We start from the raw sequence: 20,501 nt of genomic DNA, 5'->3' as shown, positions 1-20,501 counted from the left end.
TGTAATTAGGAACAATTCTTTCAGTAATTCTTAATGCTTAACTAGGAAAAGAGGAAAGTGGGCACAGTCTCTTTAAAGAATTCAACACGAAATATAAATGCCATTTTGAAACATATGTTGTTACATATTACGTGTAATTGACATTATTCTGAAGATGGACAAAATTCAATTACGTTGATGCTGTATGCCAAGGGAACTCTGATAAATTAAACACCCCTGTTCACAGCTCTGTGAGAACAGAATGTTTTCCTGTATATTGTGGCAGCACACAAAAATCACCAAAGCAAACAGAGAAAGATTAATTGCTGTACTCTAAAAAAGTATGAAACAGATATACATCAACTTCTTTTCTCATTGTCACAAAAAGACAAGGAAGTTCCACTGAACAAAACTGGGTTTGAATTTGAAGCAAAAACACTCTGACTACCTGTAGTTTTGATGGATTTAAGGGAAAAGTGCAAAGGCAAGCACATTTCCATTTTTGCAACAGAAGGGAAGGCAGTGAGAAAATTCATCTCGTGCATTAATCTTAACATTCCCCACAAATGACTCAGGTCTGCAGCAGAAAACATTCCCACTATCTTATGAGAAAGACGTCATGTTTCCCACACGGAACCATTGGAGAAAAGCCCGAGCAGTGCTGTTTTCCCTACTTTCATCCTGACAAGTTTGTTTTGCAGATCCTTTGGCTGCTCAGTCCTCAGCAGTAAAGAGGTTTTCTCCATTTATGAACAGAAGTTAAACTAACCCTCACAGATACATAATCAGCTTAAATCAGAGCATTGATAAACAATTATCTAATCACTTACAATTTATTATGGTAATCCATGGGAAAGCATTTTAGAATCACGAGCAGCAGCAAAGTAGAATAAAAGCTAATCTTTCTGAAGCAATATACGTTCACACACTTAGAAGATAGAAATGTGTGCTTTATATCGTGATAAGTTTAAAAAAATTCATTCAGCAGTGAAGAGTAGGAGATACCTCAATGAGTTAGGGGAGAAAGAAAGGTCAGAAAGTCACCTGCAGCAACTGAACTTTGATAGTTAGGTGTGTCTGAGCCAAACAGCTTCTTTTTTTTTCCCCCCCCTACTAATATCCTTTTCTTTTCGGAGAACTGAGCGCATGCAATACTCATTAACATCAGGGAAAGCCAATGTATTCAGCAACTGGGAAAAATAAGTTTCAAGTGTCAGGTTTGTGAAAAGGACGGACAGTCCTGATGCTTCAAAGTTAACTACTCAGCTTTCGCAAGAGAACCTACTGCATCCCACCAGGAAGTACCAGAGATGTGGGGAGCGTCAGTCAACGGCTTTCACAACCATCAGCACGCTGAGCAGGCAGCCAGCAGCAGATGCGGGCAACCTAACCCATATTACTTCACAGAACTACAGGAACAAAGTCAGCCAGGAGAGGCTTATATCACACCAGATCATGACCTCTTATCAGGATCTGAGTGCCAACACGGAAATTGCGAAATTGACAAGAAGGCGAGAGGCTGCCTGCAGCAGAGCTCTGTACTCAGGGTGCTGGCTCAGGAGCTGAGGTGCTCCTCAGCATCACAGCTGTGCCACATCCCATCCCATGCTCCTGAGCACGCAGCTATGCAGTCACAAGCTCTTTGTCTCGCCCAATGACCAGACAAAATAACTCAAGACCTATCAGATCAGAAGAATGGGGAAAAACCTGACTTGAGTCCAGCCAGTCTGTTTGTCTGTCAGACTGTTCTTCTCCCAGGAAGTCCCTTGCTGAAGTTCCAGAAGGACAGGAGGGACACGGTGAGAGCTCTGCTGAGAGGAGTGGGACACTGGAGACATGTGGAATCGGTCCAGTCTGTTGGGATGTATCCCAAACGCTTGGCAAATGTCTGTGGCTGCTTGGCTTATTCACGAACATGGACGCTGGAACAGACTTCAGGTGGGATTTAGGATAGGATCAGCAGAAGCAACCAAGCAGAGACACAGGATTTAGTATCTTCATAAAACACACACGGTGCAGGAAGACAGAAGTCCAAAAAATGCCAGTAATAAAAAAACAAAGCTTGACCACAATACAGGTTAAAAAATAAAAATAAAAAAAATAATAAAACCACAAACGTAACCACTAACAAAATAAAATAGATTCGATATGAAATGATTAAACAGAATGCTTACTGTAAGCAACAGATTGCAATTTATTCATCTTCGAAGTATTTCCCAATACAGTTACTCAGCTGAACTCTTGTTTTTCATTAATATGACGTGAAATTTGAATTCATAATGATTTTTCTCTTTTTATTTATATACATAGGAACCATTTACAATTCAAATGTGATTTCTCACTGTACGCCTGGATGAAATCTACAATTGAAGATGAATAGTTTTTCTGTACCAGTTTAGGTCTCCCAGTAATTGTTTTCTCATAATACAACATACTGAGACGGGACTGAGATTATTGAAAATAACTGTATTGGCAATCAAGGAAGACAGTTTATCAAGCACAAATATTTCAAATTTTTAAACCCAAGTCCTCCTATTATTTCCCACTTTCTTCCACTTTTCTTTAGTAAATATTTTATTACTTTCTAGTGGAACAGAAACGTTGTACACGAATATAAAATATTCTTTAAGTGCTTTCCTTCTCTCTCCATATCTTACATATTATGGCAGTCGCCCCACTTCAATGCTCCACTGAAAAGTTGCATTAAAGAAAGTGGAGGTAGAGTTAAAAGAACACCACCACAAAATGTGCAACACTTTGCAATTTCAAAGAAACTCAAGGAGTTTTTCCACTTCTTACATCACGGTAAATGATGTAAGACAAAAGCAAAGAACATAAGTTATTAACCAAACTCCCCAGTCATCTCCAGTGGTTTACAACATTCTTAAACGTATTTCTTTCTTTTTCTCTTTGTTGCTGTTGAGTTTGGCACAGACAAGGATGAAGCATCTCCAGGACATGAGCTATTTGAAATTTTCAAAGAAAACAAGAAAGATAACCTAAAAACAAGTGACTTGTCTGGAAGAAATGGACACATATAAGAAAAAAGTAAAATCAAGTTTGGTTACTAGCTAAGTCAAAGCTTGGACAGACACAATTCCTTCCTCTCCTCCTACCAGGTGTTCAATAATTCCACCAAAAAGAGAGGGAATCCAAATAAATTCATTTAGCCACCAATTTTGCTTTCACTAATTACCCTAATCTGCACATAAACTAACATGAATATTTACTACATTTCCACAAGCACTATACTTAACCACTACAGATATGCAGCACTGTATATGACCAGGCAGTCTGGTCTAGTATTAAACAGGGAGGTTGGTGGCCTTGCATGCAGCAGTAGGGTTGGAGCTTGATGATCCTTGAGGTCCCTTCCAATCCAAGCCATTCTATGATATTTATAAATATGCAGCACACTGATGTGAACTTGAAAAAGGATTATAGAAAACTCTGCAAGGAAATGTACAGATTTCACAAAAGCTTCACTTTTAATGAAAGAAAATATCCATTAATGGGAATCATAAACCTCGCTAACCTTCTCAGTGGGCAGAGATTGCGGATCTATGTTTAGCTTGGAGTGACTGCTGCACTAACGATTTAGAGAATCCCATCTGTACCACCTCTCAAAGTCACTTGCACGCATCATCTAGGAAAACAATAATAAAACTGTTGATTTTTAATAACTGAAGAATAATAAAGTGATGCCAGACATTGTCTGGCTCTGTACAAAAACAAGGAAACTCAAATCACTGAGAAGTGTACTACAGAAAGTGAATAAAAGGAAAGGAAGAATACCCAACTCTCCTCACGTACTGTGAGGTCAGACAATTGTAGGTAAAAATTTGTCATAATGTCATTATTCTTTATAGGAAACTAACATCTGGGATTTTTTGATCCGTATTTTAAACAATGAACTAAAAAGTTCAAAATTTCAAATGTTAAGTAAGCAATCCTTTTTTAGATGCAGATCTTCAGGTGCAAATGTTTTAAGAGAGCTCTTCAGGAGTATTTCATACTATTGGTTTGGTCAGCAAGACGCTGAAAACTTAAGAATAGAAATATTCTAACAAAGTCAGTGGGAATACCCACTGAGTTTCACCTCACATAATTTTATCCTAACCTGTATTGCTGATAGTCCAAAACAGCCCATGTCATTACTTGCACGATATATAAAGATGAACATAACCTACATCCTTTATCAACATGATTAACCATAATTCACTTCTTCCATTCAGTAAAGACAGGAGAATTTGTAAGTCAAAAAGGCTACCAAAACAACCCACTTGCTTCAATGCTTATTCAGGGATCTTCTCAGGAGTCAAGTGATCCTCTACTCTTTGAGCTTGTCCTTCCTTGAAATACTTTTTTTCCAATTCATCTCATCTGCCTGGGTAGGCTCTACATTCAACTTCCTTCATTTTCTTCCTAGACTTCTTACTCTATTTGACATGCTTTCTTCCTCACACCCTTTATGTCGATACTAGGTCCTAGCAATATAGAAATAAAAAAGGACAATTACTTTGAAATTACGTACGCTAACCTCTCAACTACCTCCACTGTTACACTGCTTTCCCTGCTTCTACTCTTCTTATCAAATATTCTTCCTCTTTTTTTTTTTGTCTAATTTCTTCTCAGCTTGAACTAAGTGTAGATGAAACAGCTCCTGCAATGTTGGCACAGTAAAGTCTGTGATAAGACTACAGCTGAGAAGCTGTAATTTTCTATCTCTACTAGCTGCTTCACATTGCCAGAGAAGTATAAAAGACTGATACTGCGAGTCATAACTGGAGTTACATTATGTGCAATAGAAAATGCAGCAAAACATACACATGGTGTCACACCATGAAGGAATCTTCTGTTTGAGACAGAGTCCATGAAACTTCTCACAGAGCCTTGTTTCTGTTTTTCTTTTTTTTAACCTTGTGCAATCTTTCTTGTTTGATAACATGATTTCACTTAATGGAGACTAAAAATTAAATATTTTTGTCTCCTTATAAACAGAGATGCACTGTGAGAACTTCAGAGGCAACTAAGAACGTTTAATCCCTTTTCTCCCAGGATTCTCCCTTAACTTGAGGCTTCAGGACATATACAGAACATTGGGGAAAAAAAAAAAAAAAGAAAGAAAGGGCACCACATTCTCAGCCTTTAAAATAAATAAAGAAATAAATAAAAGCCGCAAGAACTAAATGAACATTTTGCAACAATACTATCATTTATTATAGAATGGATCTTTCAATACACACTAACTTGCTCCTGTCTCTCTGCTGAGGAGCTGGCAGATTAGTTAGCAGATAAATGTGAATAAAAAATAAAAAGTCTCAAAACATTTAATCTTGCAAAGGTTGGATTACCTGAAAAGCCAGATGTTCCCTGGATGCTCGATACTTAAAAAGAACTCTTAATGTTTTCTCTCAAGACTGAGCTTTATATTTCTCAGTGCCAACCCATTTAATGTAATCCCATCCACTTGATTATGTGTATTCTGGGAAATGAGAGCAGTGCCCTCTCTTTGAATAAATCTTCCTTTTCAGTTCAAGCAGTTCTCAGTATCTGTGCAGTTATACATGCCTACACCTCATTCTGCATCCGTTAATGTGACCTTACTGTAACAGCTGGCTTGACTATCATAAATAATCGACAAGAGCTAAATAAGCTCCTTGGAAGGCGAAGCTCAGGACAAGACAGAGACTCTCCACAGCTACCCCACCTGGCAGCAAGACATTGCTGCCCTCAGAGGCCACACAGCTGCTGGTCCTCACCATCCAGGAGATACGCAAGAAAATTCCAAGGTAGTAGCTCGTGTAAATATTTTGAATATCGCTTTTGCAGGGAAAAATCACTGGGCAGTTGGGTGCATGATGAGATACAGAAGTTGTATTAAAGGAAGTGCTTTCTGCTTCCCTGTCTGTGAAAACTGTGACTAATACATAGCCAAATCTTCACAACTGTTCTCTTATTTTTCAAGTCGTTGGGCAACAAGCATGGAGAATGTCTTAAAAATCAGGCAGAAGACAAACAATTTGCAAGCACTTCTGATAATGCTGGTATTATCAGAAGAGATTGTCATGAGAGATTCGTCATCTCTCAGCTTTCCTCAACCAGTATTAAAAAAGGTTAGCTGTGTTTTTCTCAAGCAAGAGGAACAGCTTCAAACAGACCAAGTCCCTCTTGTCTCTCATCTCAGTCCTCTCCTCACACTTGCTCTTATGTTCCGCAGTCCACCGTTTTCTTGGACCACCAGCTCTCCTCTTCCCTTCAAATTTCAAATGCCAGTAAATCTTCCCTCCTTGCCTCTCATCTGTGCAGGATGCCTCTCTTTATACCTCCTCTGAAACCTATATGCATCTCCCCTCATCTCTATCCAACCACAGCAGCCTCCAAACACCCCATCTTCCTAAACCCCATTAGGTGCATGGCTCTGGCCAGACAGAAGAGGCCAAGGGCACAGAAGGTGATAAGAGCCATTAATTACTGCTCTCAAAGCATTTCCAGCACAAAGGCCATTTCACAGAGCTTCTTGTGTGAGCACTGCCCAGGTCCAGAGGATTATAAGGCTGAAAGAGACAGAACAACTTCTGGTTTAGGAGGTTGTCTGGAGGAGGAATTAAAGAGCAAAGACAGCTCACCCTCAGTGCTGGGCCTCTGCCAACACAAAGCAACGAGATGAAAGGGCCTGACCTCTGAAACTTGACTGAGGATTAAATGAGCTTCTTAACATTGTGTACGAATCTAACTGTTTTCATTGTGGTTTACTGTCCTACTAGACTCTCATAAAAGGTTTTCCTCTCAGCATAAACCAATTACATCAACAGCCCAGCGTATCCTGGGAGCACACGCATGATTTTCTCCTCCGTGTGACACTGAACTGTCACACTGACTCTTCTTCTTACTGAGGGAATTAATCCTCCTGGCCCACGGGCAAGTCGGGCACGTGCAGGTCACCCAGGCACATTCCTGATGTACACCACCATGGTGCTCAGCCAGGTCAATGTAAACAGAGACAATCTCATTATGCATAAAGATTTGGTATGGCAAGGATTCTTCAGATAAATTGTTCTGCAATCAGATCTCAAAATCTACCCTAGCATGAGACTGACAACAGTCAAAGTCCAATTTAAAGTGGATAAATGGCTGGGCATCAAGACCATTACCAAAGAAAATGTGGATGCATGAGCTGGAGAGAGTCGATTTGTAGCTTCTAAGAATATTGCAAGCAACAGAGTCAGAGCAGATACTGTACTACTACTTGACAGAAAATACATCACAGATAGTGATTATCTTAAATGACAACAGACAGAGCCTATTTTTTTTACCCATGGTTACAAATAAGTCACAGACAGAAAAATTTTTGCCTTTTCAGAGCAACCCTCCAGTTAAACTAGCAAAAATGTATATTGTCACAGTACTCGTACACTTACAGGAAGCTCCTATCATACTGAATCCAGCTCCAAAAATTTCTCATGTGGAAGTTACTCTTCCAGCCCTTATTATAGCAAGCCATATGCAAGTAGAGTGGCACATATTTGGGCATTTACCACACACAACACACCAACTGCTTCCCCTCAAAAAGCCTTATTTCCCAGAATTACCAGGGAAGAAGCAATGCTTAAAACAGAATCTGAATAAAAACAGAAGTAGCAGATGGTACCATCTAGATGACTTAATTGACATATGTCAGAATAGCTTTTCTTTTACATACTGTTACACTGAGTCCAGTCCTGTTAGTTATAAATAAAACCAACGTAAGAATAATCACATGCTACCAGGGTAAAGAGGCTTTCACGTACGTGGCAAGTTAGCCTTGGTCACCTTGACTGAGACACTGAGGGAACAGTCACAAATATTTATATATGAAATCCTACATAAAGATACAATGGGGGAGTTATTAGGGCACCATTATTTTAATTCTAGCAATGAAGAGATGGACTCTGATAGACTCTGTAACACCAGTGCCTCCAGGCAGCAGCCTCACAGGGGGCAGATCATGAAGCTTTGTCATTTTAAAGTCAAAAAAGACAACGGTACTGCAACAAATCAGTCTCTACAAACTTCCTCAATTACAGTAGGATAGCCGCTTTCAACAATAGGCATTTCATTGTATAACAAAACAGTAATGCCCCTGTAAGCATTAACAATGTGGTGTAGCTAGTTACTGAGTAGTTATCCAGAAACTCATTCTTTCCCAACTGGAAGGAGCATCATCAAGTCCCAGATTTTTTAAACAACAGATCAGGTTAATGTGTAGAGAGGGCCATACGTGCAGAGTTCTCCATCTCACGCGCTTCCCACACTGGTACTTAGCTCAGTCCAGTTCTTGAAGAGATTCCTCTGTGGAGGACTGATGAGTACTAGCAGTTCAGCCCATCAATACTGCGTATACGACATAAGAGAAGTACTGCTCAGTCTAGAGAGAAATGGCCACTGCTGGGAAAAAAACAGTCATTAATCATTTCTGCATCAGCATCTAGACACATCTGGCACATTCCTTTCTCTTGTACATCTTGAAGAGCATATATTCACAGCCCAGAACAGAGCTAAAAGAGATGACAAAGCACCTCAGCCTCCAAAACTGAAAGGATTTGGCTAACTGATGGGTTCTGAGGAACATCCAAGATGAAGAAAAGACTCTGCACCCTCCCTCTTTCTGCTAAAAAGCTCAGACTCTGTTCCTTTTTCCCTTTCCTTCCATTAAGCAGTGACGATTTGTGCAGTTAGTTTTATCTCAGCTACTTTAGGTACACAACTCATCACAACAGCCTGTGGTTAGAAGACACTGTGAGTTCACCTTATGAATTTACTACTAATATAAGCACATTTCACATCTCATTTAAAACTCCACCTGCTTTCTGGACCAATCTGTTATTTTCCAGAGAGTTATTAAATATGTGCAATTATTTTAGTATATAGACTCAGGCATTTCTCTTTTTTTTTTTTTTCCTATTCCTCATCTATTTGCTATTTTGTAAGGCTGCCTATTTATGTTGCCTGCTAAAGGGTTTCAAGGCCTCAGTACATTTAAGTGTTCACCTATAAAGGAATTAATTATTCCATAATATGGAGAGCAGAAGTTTTCCTTACTGAGGAGAATAAAAGTATTGTCTGGAAAGGGGGATTATTTTTTTGATAGACTTCTGCATTCAGAAAGAGCTACATCTTTGCATCTGATTGAAAGAAATAATTAATGCTGTTTTAAAAGCATTGTTGTGTAAAGTTGCAAAGAAAATGTCAGAAACTACCTTTGATTTCCTTGTGTTTGTTTCAGAACATTAATCAAATTTGATAAAGATTTCACAACAAGTGTTTTAATGTCTTCATGCAGGACTACTTGGCCTTTAAACACACATAATATTTTCCAGCTTCCTTTACTTTATGAACATGGAAACACAAGGACTGTTGACCTGAAATCCAGCACAACATAAAAGGGGAGCAAGGAGTAGGTACAGGTACTGAGTCTAGTCCCGAATTTTACTAATTTTTGTTGTTTTACAACCAAGATTTTATAATTATTTTTCCCATTTCCGTAATATGAGTGAAAGATCCACACTGTAGAGACAAAACACTTGCACCTATAAATCACTATGCTGGATTTAGAAAATAGGGTCAATTCTACTTGGGCCAAAACGCTTGGATATTAGCTCACTTTTCAGTGTCAAGTGCAGCACGAAGGTAGTCAGGATGAAGACAGCTCAGTGCATGACCTAGCTTGGGTATTCTTATCCACATTATGTGCAGAGTCCATAGGACCAATTTCAATGCTAGGACTATCCTTTCCAGCAGATTACTGTAATTATGTCAAATAGCCATCATAAGACCTACAAGTCAGCCAAAGTGTCAAATGCTACATAAGTTAACAGGTTAGGCAAGTTGCCTGTGCTGCTCTCAGGACAGTGTAGGCACATGGCATAAATGTGCACAAGCTCAGTGATAAGATTGAAGGTAAGGCCCACATCATGCCAGTGTTCTTAGACCTGTAGCAATCCAGGCATAATGCAAGAACTGTCCAGCACATAAGTTAAAATAAAGCAAAGCCACTGGACTGAAAAGCAGCTTTGCAGAAAAAGCCCTGGCAGACAACAAGCTGAATGTAATCTCAAATAAAGAGGGTAAAGAGCATCCTAAGAAGCATGAGACAAAATGTGACCACAATTCAAGAGTTAGGATTCTTCCCCTTTACTCAGCCACGTAAGACACATCTGAAGTGATGGGACCAGTTCTGGGCTTCCCAATAAAATAGAGATGATGGCACACTGGAACACATGCAGCAAAGGGCCAGGAAGACGATTAAAGGACTGAAGCAACTCTCATACAAAGATTGACTGAGACACTGGTTCAGGGAAAACTCAGGGAGTCTTAACAACATGTAGAAGTACCAGATGTAGGCAATAATGGCTTTAAACTGAGGCAGGGGAGGTTTAGGTTAGATATTAGGAGGAAGTTTTTCACTCAGAGGGTGGTGATGCATTGGAACAGGTTGCCCAGAGAGATTGTGGATGCCCCATCCTTGGAGGCATTCAAGGCCAGGCTGGATGTGGCTCTAGGCATTGTTTAGCGGTTGGCGACCCTGCACATAGCAGGGGGACTGAAACTAGGTGATCACTGTGGTCGTTTTCAACCCAGGCCATTCTATGATTCTATGATATGATTCTATGAATAACTACAAATGGAGCCAAACTCTTTTCTGTGATGCCCAGTGACAGGACAAGAGGCAAAGAGGACAGACTGAAACACCAGAAATCCCACTAAAAGTTAAGAAAAAACCTTACTACTGTGAGGGTAGTTAAACACCAGAACACGTTGCCCAGAGAAGCTACATAGTCTCTACCCCTGAAGATATCCAAAATACATCAGGACATTGCACCAAGCAACTTGGAGTAGGTTTCCCTGCTCCGAGCAGGAGATTAGACTACGTGATCGCCAGAGGTGCTCTTCCAATCTTATGTATTCTCTGAGTCCATTAAAAAAAAAAAAGTAAAGAGAAAGAAGTGACACCTTCCAAAACTTTTGTGATACAAGTTAGATTGCATTTGTAAAACTGGAAGGAATGCACACAGCAAGATGCAATTATTAAGCTGACAGTGCCATTCATTCAAATTTAGTCTACTCAAGTAGATTTCAGTTATTACTTTCATTCTCCAGTCTACTCAAAGGAAGAGAGAACATTTTAAACCCACAAAACTTCTTCTGTCAGACAAGCAGCAGTTTTTATCCATCAGTAACTTCTCAGCCAGATGAGAAAAATAGGTGACAAAATACCATATAGAACACAAACTAGTACATGATGTTATTTTCCCCAGATCTGTACCACCACTCTTGAATCTCTAGAGAGTATAAACATGCTAATTAGAACATTGTTGAAATAAAATGTACCTATCAAGATAAATAAGTACACCCAACAGAATACTCAAAGTTATTATGAAAACAAACTGATTAATCAAGCAAGCTGAAAGCACACACATTTTCCTTTATGGAGCTTAAGAAAGTGTGCTGTGTGCACACTCGCACTTCATCTAACTGTGGCCAATAAAATCTGCTGCCAAAAGCAAGAGATCCCCTGTAGGGTACCAAAAAAAATAATATAAATAAAAAGAACTAAAAGAGAATGTAATAAAAAAATTGCCCAAGTAACCCACTACCAAACTACCCAATGAATTAATAAGCTAATAAATCTTTCAATTTAAAAGAAATATATTACATTTAGATTTTGTTATACTACTTTATGCCAACGTTGGGACTGACCCAAAGAATTTCAGTCCAAATCTGGATGTGAAGTTGCCCTGAAACTGGCTAGGGAAGGAATCCAATGAAACAGCTCTGGTCTTTTAGTGCAAATCAAAGAAAGCGATTCTCAAAATAAAAACACACTTTCTGAAGTCACAAAATGATAAAGATAACCAAGACAATGGCTTTCTTTGAGTAGCTTATGCTTATCTCGCTGCCTTGAAATTCCACCAGAATGGAGTGGCATTTTCCTTTTGGACTCAAGGAGACTGATGAGTGGTTACATTGAAAACCCACAAATACTGGCATCTGTCTGACTCCAATTCAACTGGAGATCAGTGCTGCGCTAATCAAGTCTCTTGCCAGGCCTTCTTACCAGAATGCATTTCTCTAAAAGCTCTGTTTCAACTCAGAGTATCCTGATTATATTCTCCTGCAAAGATGTTTTCAAATTTCTTGAAATAGTTGTGTACTCAGCTACACATGTAGCACATGACTTTCAGTGATGCCCAAACAATATCAGCTATTGAGCTAGAAGTGGCTTATTCAGCGTTAAAGACAGAACAACATGAAGAGATGGCATGAGTCTTTATGCCTTCAGTCAGGTTCTCATCCCGTACTAATAGAGGCAATGATGATGAACTCAGCGTGTTTGGCAAGCATTTATCCACAACTGGATTTAGGTGCATCCCATACAGTGGTCACATTAATAATTACCAGTAATAAAACACTGCAGAATCCTATAAAATAGCTAAAGGTTGTTCTGCCCTCCATGTCTTAATGATGATAAATGGAGTCAGTTAAAAAGATGCTATTCAAATTCTGGCAATAAAACCATTTCCAGAGGTAAAATGGGACAGAGACTTGAGAATGCTTAAGTGGTGCTGAAGTATCTGACATACCAGCAGCATCTGGGGAGGGGGGGAACAACAAAGCAACTGAAAACTTTTTTAACTATTGGTACTGAGTAAAGAAACCACTCCCATTCGTGTTAAAGGGATTAGGATAAGAGCTTTGCAGACAGTCATATGCTAAGAACCACACAGAAATCAAATATGTTTTAAAAGTTCTGCATATAACAGGATCAATGCCAGAAATTCTTATCAAGACAGAATTCACTGCATTACATTATTTCATAGCCAGATCACAGCTCCCAGACTGCTACTTCTGCTGCAGAACAACTTCGGCTAAGCCAAAGCCATTCCAGAGGAGCTTTAATGATGAGAAGATGCCTTAAGGGATTTTGCTCACAGTAATGATGTTAATGTTTTGCTAATCTAAATGATATTAACCACAATAATGCCTAAACAGTAAAGTTTAGAATAGAAAGAAAAAAAGAGACAAGATTGTTGTATCAGCTCGCAAAGCCATGCACCTCCCGTCCATCCCCCCAACACCCATTCTATACAAGGACTGGTGCTACCTCAGTGTCAGCACAGTACCTGGTGGAAGGGACATCAGGCGTGGTGGTGTACAGGCTTAACACATGAGCTCAGAATGGATAAAGTCAGACATAGAACGTGGCAGGAAAGAATGAAGTCGTCCTAAAGCAACGAACAAATTTTCCATTTTGCTGCAAGGCTCATGTGATTTGATGGCTACAAAATAACTGTAAGATAAGAAAGCATTTGGAAGAATGACAGGCAAGTAAGCGCTCTATCACTTTGTTCCCTAATATCAAACCGTATAAACCAAAATCCAGAAATCTTCCATCATTGCGCTCTTTAGCACTTTATGGAAGCCAGTAATTGAGCATTTATAAAACCCTCTTCACATCCTTCTCTGATAGCCTGGCTTGTCTATGGTTGTACAACATTGCACAACATACTCCCAAACTTCAGAATCTATTTAAGGCAAAGTAGCTGTTGAAATGCATCAAACCTCTGGCTAATTTCCATGGAACTTTTCATTTCTTCTGCCACTTCTGGTTTCCATTTCACTCTAGTCCTTTTCATATTATTTAATTCACTTATTTAATGTTTTGTATAGTACCTATCTCCTACACCCTCCTTATAACACAGCCTTAAAAGGACTTGTTTGGGTTTGTGGTTTGAGGCATAGGAGAGGGGGGTCCTTTTGAGTGCACCATGTCAAAGTTGTTAGAAGACAGCAGCTCCTGGTCTCCCAACCCAGTTTTAAACAGCAAATGATTAAAAATTCCGTGTGCTATTTCTCACTATATCCAGCTTTATGATTCTCTTCGTTGCAAGAGATAGAATCTGCATTTTTGTGAGAAACATTAAGTGAAGTATACTATAATTTTCACTTTAAAAGGATACAAGAATCACTAGGCTCCTTACAAACTCGACGTATTCAGCACACATACAGAAAAATTTAAACAAGTCCTTTTAAGGCAGCATAGTTTCTGCCTTAAAAAAAAAAAAAAAAAAAACAACAAAACTCAACCCTCACATATTTGCTGGACTGGGTTGCGAGCACTTCCCAGAGCTCTTCTCTTTCCCCCTTAAGAGAATCAAAACTGTGCTCTGCACCCATACACATGGAGACAGAATCTCACCTCATTCCTCTACAGAGAGGAAAGGATGGGTGGGAGACATTTCTTACCCTCTGCAGAAACTTATTTAAAGAAAAAGAAGTGCTTTATAAACAGTTTATAAACATTCATATATAAAACTGTAATTAAAAAAAAAAAAGGAGGAAAAAGGAATTAGCACTAAAACTACAAGCTATTTTTTGTCCCAGTGACATTAAAGCTCACTTTTCATTTTATCTAATGCACTTGACTCCAAGCTTTGTTTGCTTAAGTTCTGCATTTCCTGCCTTCCTAACATTAATGGCCCAGAAGGCCACTTGTTACATAGGATTTGACATCTCAAAGTGATCTGCCCTGATTGTAAATACAGTCAATTCAATAGAAAAGTTTGGAGATGAAAATACCTTATAACTTTTTTTCAGATTTTATGTCCTCCAGCACATTTTGTCTCCATGGATACACACGGCTCTCTTTTTCACTTATTTGGAGCAGAATATGGGACTTTGAACAGATATACACTATGCTGATAGTCCTTTACTCACAGAAACCACAGTAAAATTCCTCAATGCAAATCTTTTAGGTCTAAAATTGTTCAGTGAACCCCAGTGCTTTTTGTGGAACTCCACCAGTTTTGGCCAGAACACAGATTTTGTATTCCAGGCAACGTTTGTGATGAGAGAATGCAGGATGGACCATTCAGAAGATGAGGAACACGATCTAGCAGACAGGTTGCCCAGGATCTCCCTGCTTCCAGAGCAGAAACCTCCCAACTTCTATTCCGAGTTCATTTATGCCTAGCCTGTAATTTATTAGATTTATTAGATGCCATTGCTGTGCTTTTACTGAAAGAATTCTCTTTCTTTTCTGTTTATTCCCTTGATGTATTCGCCAACAATAATCACAGCCTTCGCATCTTTCCTTTTGGTAGATTAAGCAAAGTTATTCTCCTCCATTCCTCAAGATCACAGTACCTCTATTTCCTGGACTGTGTTCTTACAGTTCCTCCACACATTAATTTATCTCTCTTGAATCGGGAGCATTAGAAACATACTCAGCTCCGCAGAGAAACTGCATTAGTGCCCTACACAGTGGTGCAAACACTTCCTCTAAGAAAATCTGACACCTGATACATCAGCCGAGGCCAATGCTGAGAAAAGAACAAAACACATGAGCTCCACGGAAGTACAGCAATCACTAAAGATAACCATCACTCTCGCACAACTCAGCTGTATTTCGGTTTTTTCCTCCTCTTTTGCTCTTCGTTATTCTTTGCCTTTAATAAGGACTTCCTTGTCCAAAAACCTTTCAAACAACTGATTTCAGAATAATCTGCAGGTGCCTGAGTCACACTTTTGCTTCCTCTCAGCAGTAAGAATTCTCTGCTATTCCTGAGTCGCGTGAGCAGCTCTGAAAGGACTGATCCACCAAAAAGAATTGAGAATTTTTTAGATTATAATTTTTTTGTGTCAGGCCTTTACTGTAATTTGTGATGATGTCCAGTGACACAGTCAACCAAGACTCACAGAGAGAAATATCTGAAAGAACAATTAATATACTTAGAAAGAAAGTAAAGTAAAGTAAAGAAAGTAAGAAAGAAAGTAAAGAAAACATACTTTTGATGGTATTCTTATGGTTATGTAGGGATGGATATCACGGTTCTCAGGATCCAAGAAGACCAAGTGCACTTATGCTTTATGATGAACCTGATATTTGCGCCAGTTTCCTCTGTAAAAAAATCAGCATTACTTTTGACAGTTGTCACAGAAGCCTTTAATATCCCAGCAAGGGCTTGCTTTGCAGCATTACCTTTCACTCTCAGTTAATCCTACATTCACATCCCCAGTAAAACACATCAGAAAGTTTGGGGATTTAGATTAAAAAAATTTTAAGTCTCAACCATGCTTTAGTCCCTGATCTCTTTTAGTTAATTTAATTACTTTAATTACTTCTGATTATATTTTGTTCACTTACCTATTTGAGATGAATTAGATGATGAACATATGTTCTAGGACTGTTTTCACTGACAGCTCTTCTACAAGGCCATTCCCACACACAAAAACTAAGGCTGAGACTGAGTGATCTCATTCAGTAACTACAAGAAAGAGAAATACACTGACTCCTACATCCAGAAATATCTGTCATTATTAATAGTATCTTCTCCAAGAAACAAAAATTTCCCATAGACATGCATCTCCCAGTTGTATTTTCTTACTTGGTAACATAAGGGCTGCTAGACCAAATCTAAACTTGGCATTAGGACCTCAAGGACTAAAAGCATCCCACTGCACCTGATGTCTTAGAATCTTGGAATATCCTGAATTGGAAGGGACCCCTAAGGATCGAATCTATCAGTTCCACACAGAACTACCTAAAAATTAAATCTGTCATGAAGAAGTAAAACAAAACACAAACAAAAACAAAAACAAAAGTTCCTGGGTCTTTGCCCCATGCCATCAACCAGGAGACCTTCCACAAAGCTGGGATAATCTCATCACTTCCGCACCAACTGGGGACCTTGTGAACAGGTTGGGAAGCATAACAAAAACTCTTGATTATCTCCTAACAAACTCATTCAGAACCATTTTAAAAGTTCTCTTAGGGACAGAAAATTTGAGAATTTCAGAAGCTTCAGGAAGTTTTTTAAGTTTATGGACCTCCTTGTCAGATAATTAGCCAATTTAATAGAAGACCCTTACCTACTTGAGACAGATACATATGGAAGGACAAGTTTTCAGATGATTTAATATTGATTTGGCATTTCAGAAGCACCGCTCACTTTTGTAGCCTAAAAAGGGCAGCTCTAAGCAATCTCAGTGCAGTTAACATTTATTAACACTTTGCATGAGTCAATATTTCAAAATGCCTTCTGCTATACTTAAAACCATCCTGGCATACATTTCCTTTGAACATTTTGTTAAGTGCCTCCAAAACTTTAAAATGGGGGAAATTATGTAGAATAGAGCTGGAACACTTGCACTTTAAACAATGAGGCATACAAAGATCTGTTATTGTTCTTCCCCATTCAGATTCATGAAATGTAAGAAAGGAGAGAAGGAGAGAAGGAGAGAAGGAGAGAAGGAGAGAAGGAGAGAAGGAGAGAAGGAGAGAAGGAGAGAAGGAGAGAAGGAGAGAAGGAGAGAAGATAACACTCAACTTTACTTAATGGAATGTCAACCTTAAAATTTTATAAATATTCCATTTATAAATGCAACATATCCCTGGTGAGAGCACACGGCCCCAGGCCCACAGCACAGCAAATATAATGATTTCAAGTCTTAATTGTAACCATGTAAGAGAGCAATAATGTCAGTTTGAATGGACAATGCTTGCAACAGATTTTCCTTAAATAGCATGTATTGTTCTGCACCTCTAACACTATTTTTGCCTCTTATATCAAGTTTGGCAAAACAGAAAGAACAGTGCCAATGAAGTGCATAAATTAAGGAGAGGAAGAGGACCATACTTTGCATTATTTCTAGTTTCTCTCATCTCTACCTGTGGAGGCAGCAGATTGTTCTCTTAGGGGATGATGATTCTTCAGAGGAACCGCAGAATGAGGTTGATGAGAGCATCTATTTAAAATATGGGAAATACAAAAAACCAATGAGTTGGAAAGGCTGCAAATGGCGGTGTTCAACTCCTTGGAGAATGCTGCAGCACTGAAGTGACTTGATAGGCTCAGGCTCCATATGAAGCTACAGTTGGGGAGGGAGCAGGACTGTGGATATTCCCTCAAGTCCAGGCCATAATATAAGCTCCTGCCACCCTGCTTTCCCAGATAGCCATTTGTTTCCACCACTCCTGAAGACCACTCCTAGGTAAAGCCACAAAAAGGAGGCAGAGGCACACAGTAAAGATGCCCATCACAGCAAAGGGTGAGCTTCACTTCTTCAGCCAAAACAAAATGAAAAACTTGGTTCAATATCAGGACAGCAAAAGTGCAGTTTAAGCTAAAAGATCACACTGCCCCAAAAACAAATTCAGTCTGATAGAAAAATGACTATCAGTCAGTGCATTCTGGAAGGACGCTCTGACAGAAGGAGTAAATTGAAGAAAAGCTGCTTCTGAGGCAGAGCTCACTGCTTTTGTGTTTATGTAAGGGATTATGTGCTGCTCCCTGCAACAGAAAGGGGCAGGAATACATGGCCCAGGAATACCCCTGTCCTACATTCCTAGATACTGGTCAAATGGAATTTTGCTAAACTTTCCAAATATTTTCCTTTCAAATAAATCACTTTCAAACTTCATGGAAATGAAGAATTCTAGCCTCAAATGATGATGTTCTTTATATAAAGACATCGAAACAGAACAAGCCTTCTTCAAAAATTTTGGGAAAAAGGTCAGAACCCTACTTTGCCAAACGCAAGTAATAACTGCATTTGTTTCCAGAGCACTTTTACTGTTTGCTATTGCCATCCTTTTTGAGGACAAACCAGATTCTCAAGAGAACAATAATTAATAGACTCAGTCGAGAGATCATTTCCTCTGGTCCTTGTACAGTGCTAGCCAGCCTAATTCTCCAGGAAATAGAGTATAGTATGAGTGCTAAAAGGAATCCATGTCTGCTGCAAACAAGAGGGAGATGTGCACTGAAGCAACAAGTGACAAGCAGATGTTTAAAGAAACTCAGGAAAAAGCTACTCTTCCACCCCATACAACTTTCCTTGGTGCTCAAGTTAGACCTATGCAGACTTACTAAGAGTGGAAGCACCTGCTTCAGCAGCAATTTAAGAATTAACTTGCATACATTTAAGAGAGTACAAGCCTATGGGAAATGTACATGAGGCAGGAAACTACCAAACATTCCTGACACATATAAGAACACGGGACTAAGAAGTGGCTCATAAGATCATGGGTGACTGTCATAGTGTCAAATGGCAGACACAGTTTTGATCTTGCAGTAAGGAAGAGGTACGCAGGCATTAAAAGAAGGCACCAGAAAACAGGCTGTGAAAGCAATAAAGAACCAGAAACTTTCTGGATAAATAATTTTTATGCATCAGATTCAGTTTAAATGCTGCAAAAGGGGCATCCTTCTGCAAGCACAGTTGCAAGCAGAACTGCATCAGTGTTATTACTTCAAGTTATTTAATTTAATTACACTTATATCTTGGTTCTTAAATTTTTCTCCACTATGGCTTCATGCCTGGAACTTGTGCGATTACTTCTGCCATTGCCAAAACTGCAACTTTCTAACCATTTTTCTGAAAGACATGAGTAACCACTGAGAAATAATGTTTTTAAGGAACAGTATTTTAGGGGAATAATTATTCAAAACTCATACGTGAGCTCTCAATTAACAAACAAACAAAAAACCAAAACACTGAAAAACGCTACAACCAGAAGTCACTATTAAGCATTATGTCAAGACAACCTTGTGTTAGAAAGTGGCAAGGAGCTCTCTTGTTTACAAAACACAAGAAATCCCCTCACATAAAGAAAACATTTCCAAATGAATATCTAAAGGTGATCTCAACTAATTAAGTGTATTCCTGCAAGAGAGAACAGCTTTTCTGTTGCACCCTGGAGACAAATGCATGGCTCCTTCTCTCTGTCCCATTTGGTGGCTAAGCTGGTGACATTAAAAACCAATAACAATGTGTTGACTGGATAATCTTGTCAACAACCTCAAGTGAAACACTACCAACAGAGAAACAGAAAAAAAAAATAAACCCACAAACCAAACAGGTTATGCAAATACAGCACTAAAATGGACACATATGCAACAAATAAGTTCTAACACACACACACAAGAAAGACATATGACAGACACACTTGTGATTATAAGGTTCTCTTTTCCAAAAGAAATATCTCCTTTTGTGTGTGGCTTCTCATTAAGGCAATGGTAAAGCAGGTCTGCCTTCTGGCTTGGTGTTTGTTCTCATGGATGCGTCAGCAGATTTAGATGAATTTATAGCCTAATCCCTGAGGGCTGCTCTTCAGCAACATTAAGCAAGCAAAGTTGCAGCTGAAGCCACCAAGAGCTAGCAACCACCAGGACTAATGAAAAGCAAGCCACTGGTCATTATCCGAAGAGTCACTCTGTATTCAGTAACTACTCACAAGCAGACGGGGTTTCCTTCAGCTCTTTTTTGAGTTCTCAACTCAATTTTTCTACAAGGAGTTCTTCTTAAGCATCCTTCCAGTACTTGAAGGGAACTAACAAGCAGGAGGGGAACCAACTTTTTACATGGGCAGATAGTGATAGGAAAAGGAGGATGGCTTTAAACTAGAAGAGGAGAGGTTTTGGTTAGATGTTATACAGAAATCCTTTACCAGAGGTTGGTGAGGCCCTGGCACAGCTGCC

At 39.1% G+C, this 20,501-nt stretch overlaps 1 protein-coding gene and 1 long non-coding RNA gene across 2 annotated transcripts in view; both read right to left on the bottom strand.

Moving 5' to 3' along the window:
• The window catches only part of ARHGAP6 (Rho GTPase activating protein 6), a 136,295-nt gene extending 123,019 nt beyond the window's left edge, over nucleotides 1-13,276 (bottom strand). Inside the window, exon 1 of the mRNA XM_010726532.3 lies at nucleotides 13,143-13,276. The gene's annotated coding sequence lies outside the window, so the exon portion shown is untranslated. The remainder of the gene's footprint in view (nucleotides 1-13,142) is intronic.
• A 1,087-nt stretch (nucleotides 13,277-14,363) lies between these two features.
• Nucleotides 14,364-19,221, bottom strand: LOC116217594. Its single transcript, XR_004162293.1, has 3 exons — nucleotides 17,690-19,221; nucleotides 16,166-16,286; nucleotides 14,364-15,919 (listed from the first exon to the last, which is right to left on the bottom strand). It is a non-coding gene; the product is annotated as an uncharacterized LOC116217594 (long non-coding RNA).
• Between the last annotated feature and the right edge of the window lie 1,280 nt (nucleotides 19,222-20,501).

This window comes from Meleagris gallopavo, chromosome 1 (assembly GCF_000146605.3).
Source record: "Meleagris gallopavo isolate NT-WF06-2002-E0010 breed Aviagen turkey brand Nicholas breeding stock chromosome 1, Turkey_5.1, whole genome shotgun sequence".
NCBI lineage: Eukaryota > Metazoa > Chordata > Aves > Galliformes > Phasianidae > Meleagris > Meleagris gallopavo.
The sequence above is the reverse complement of the archived record's forward strand: the minus strand, read 5'-3'. Positions and strand labels throughout refer to the sequence as shown.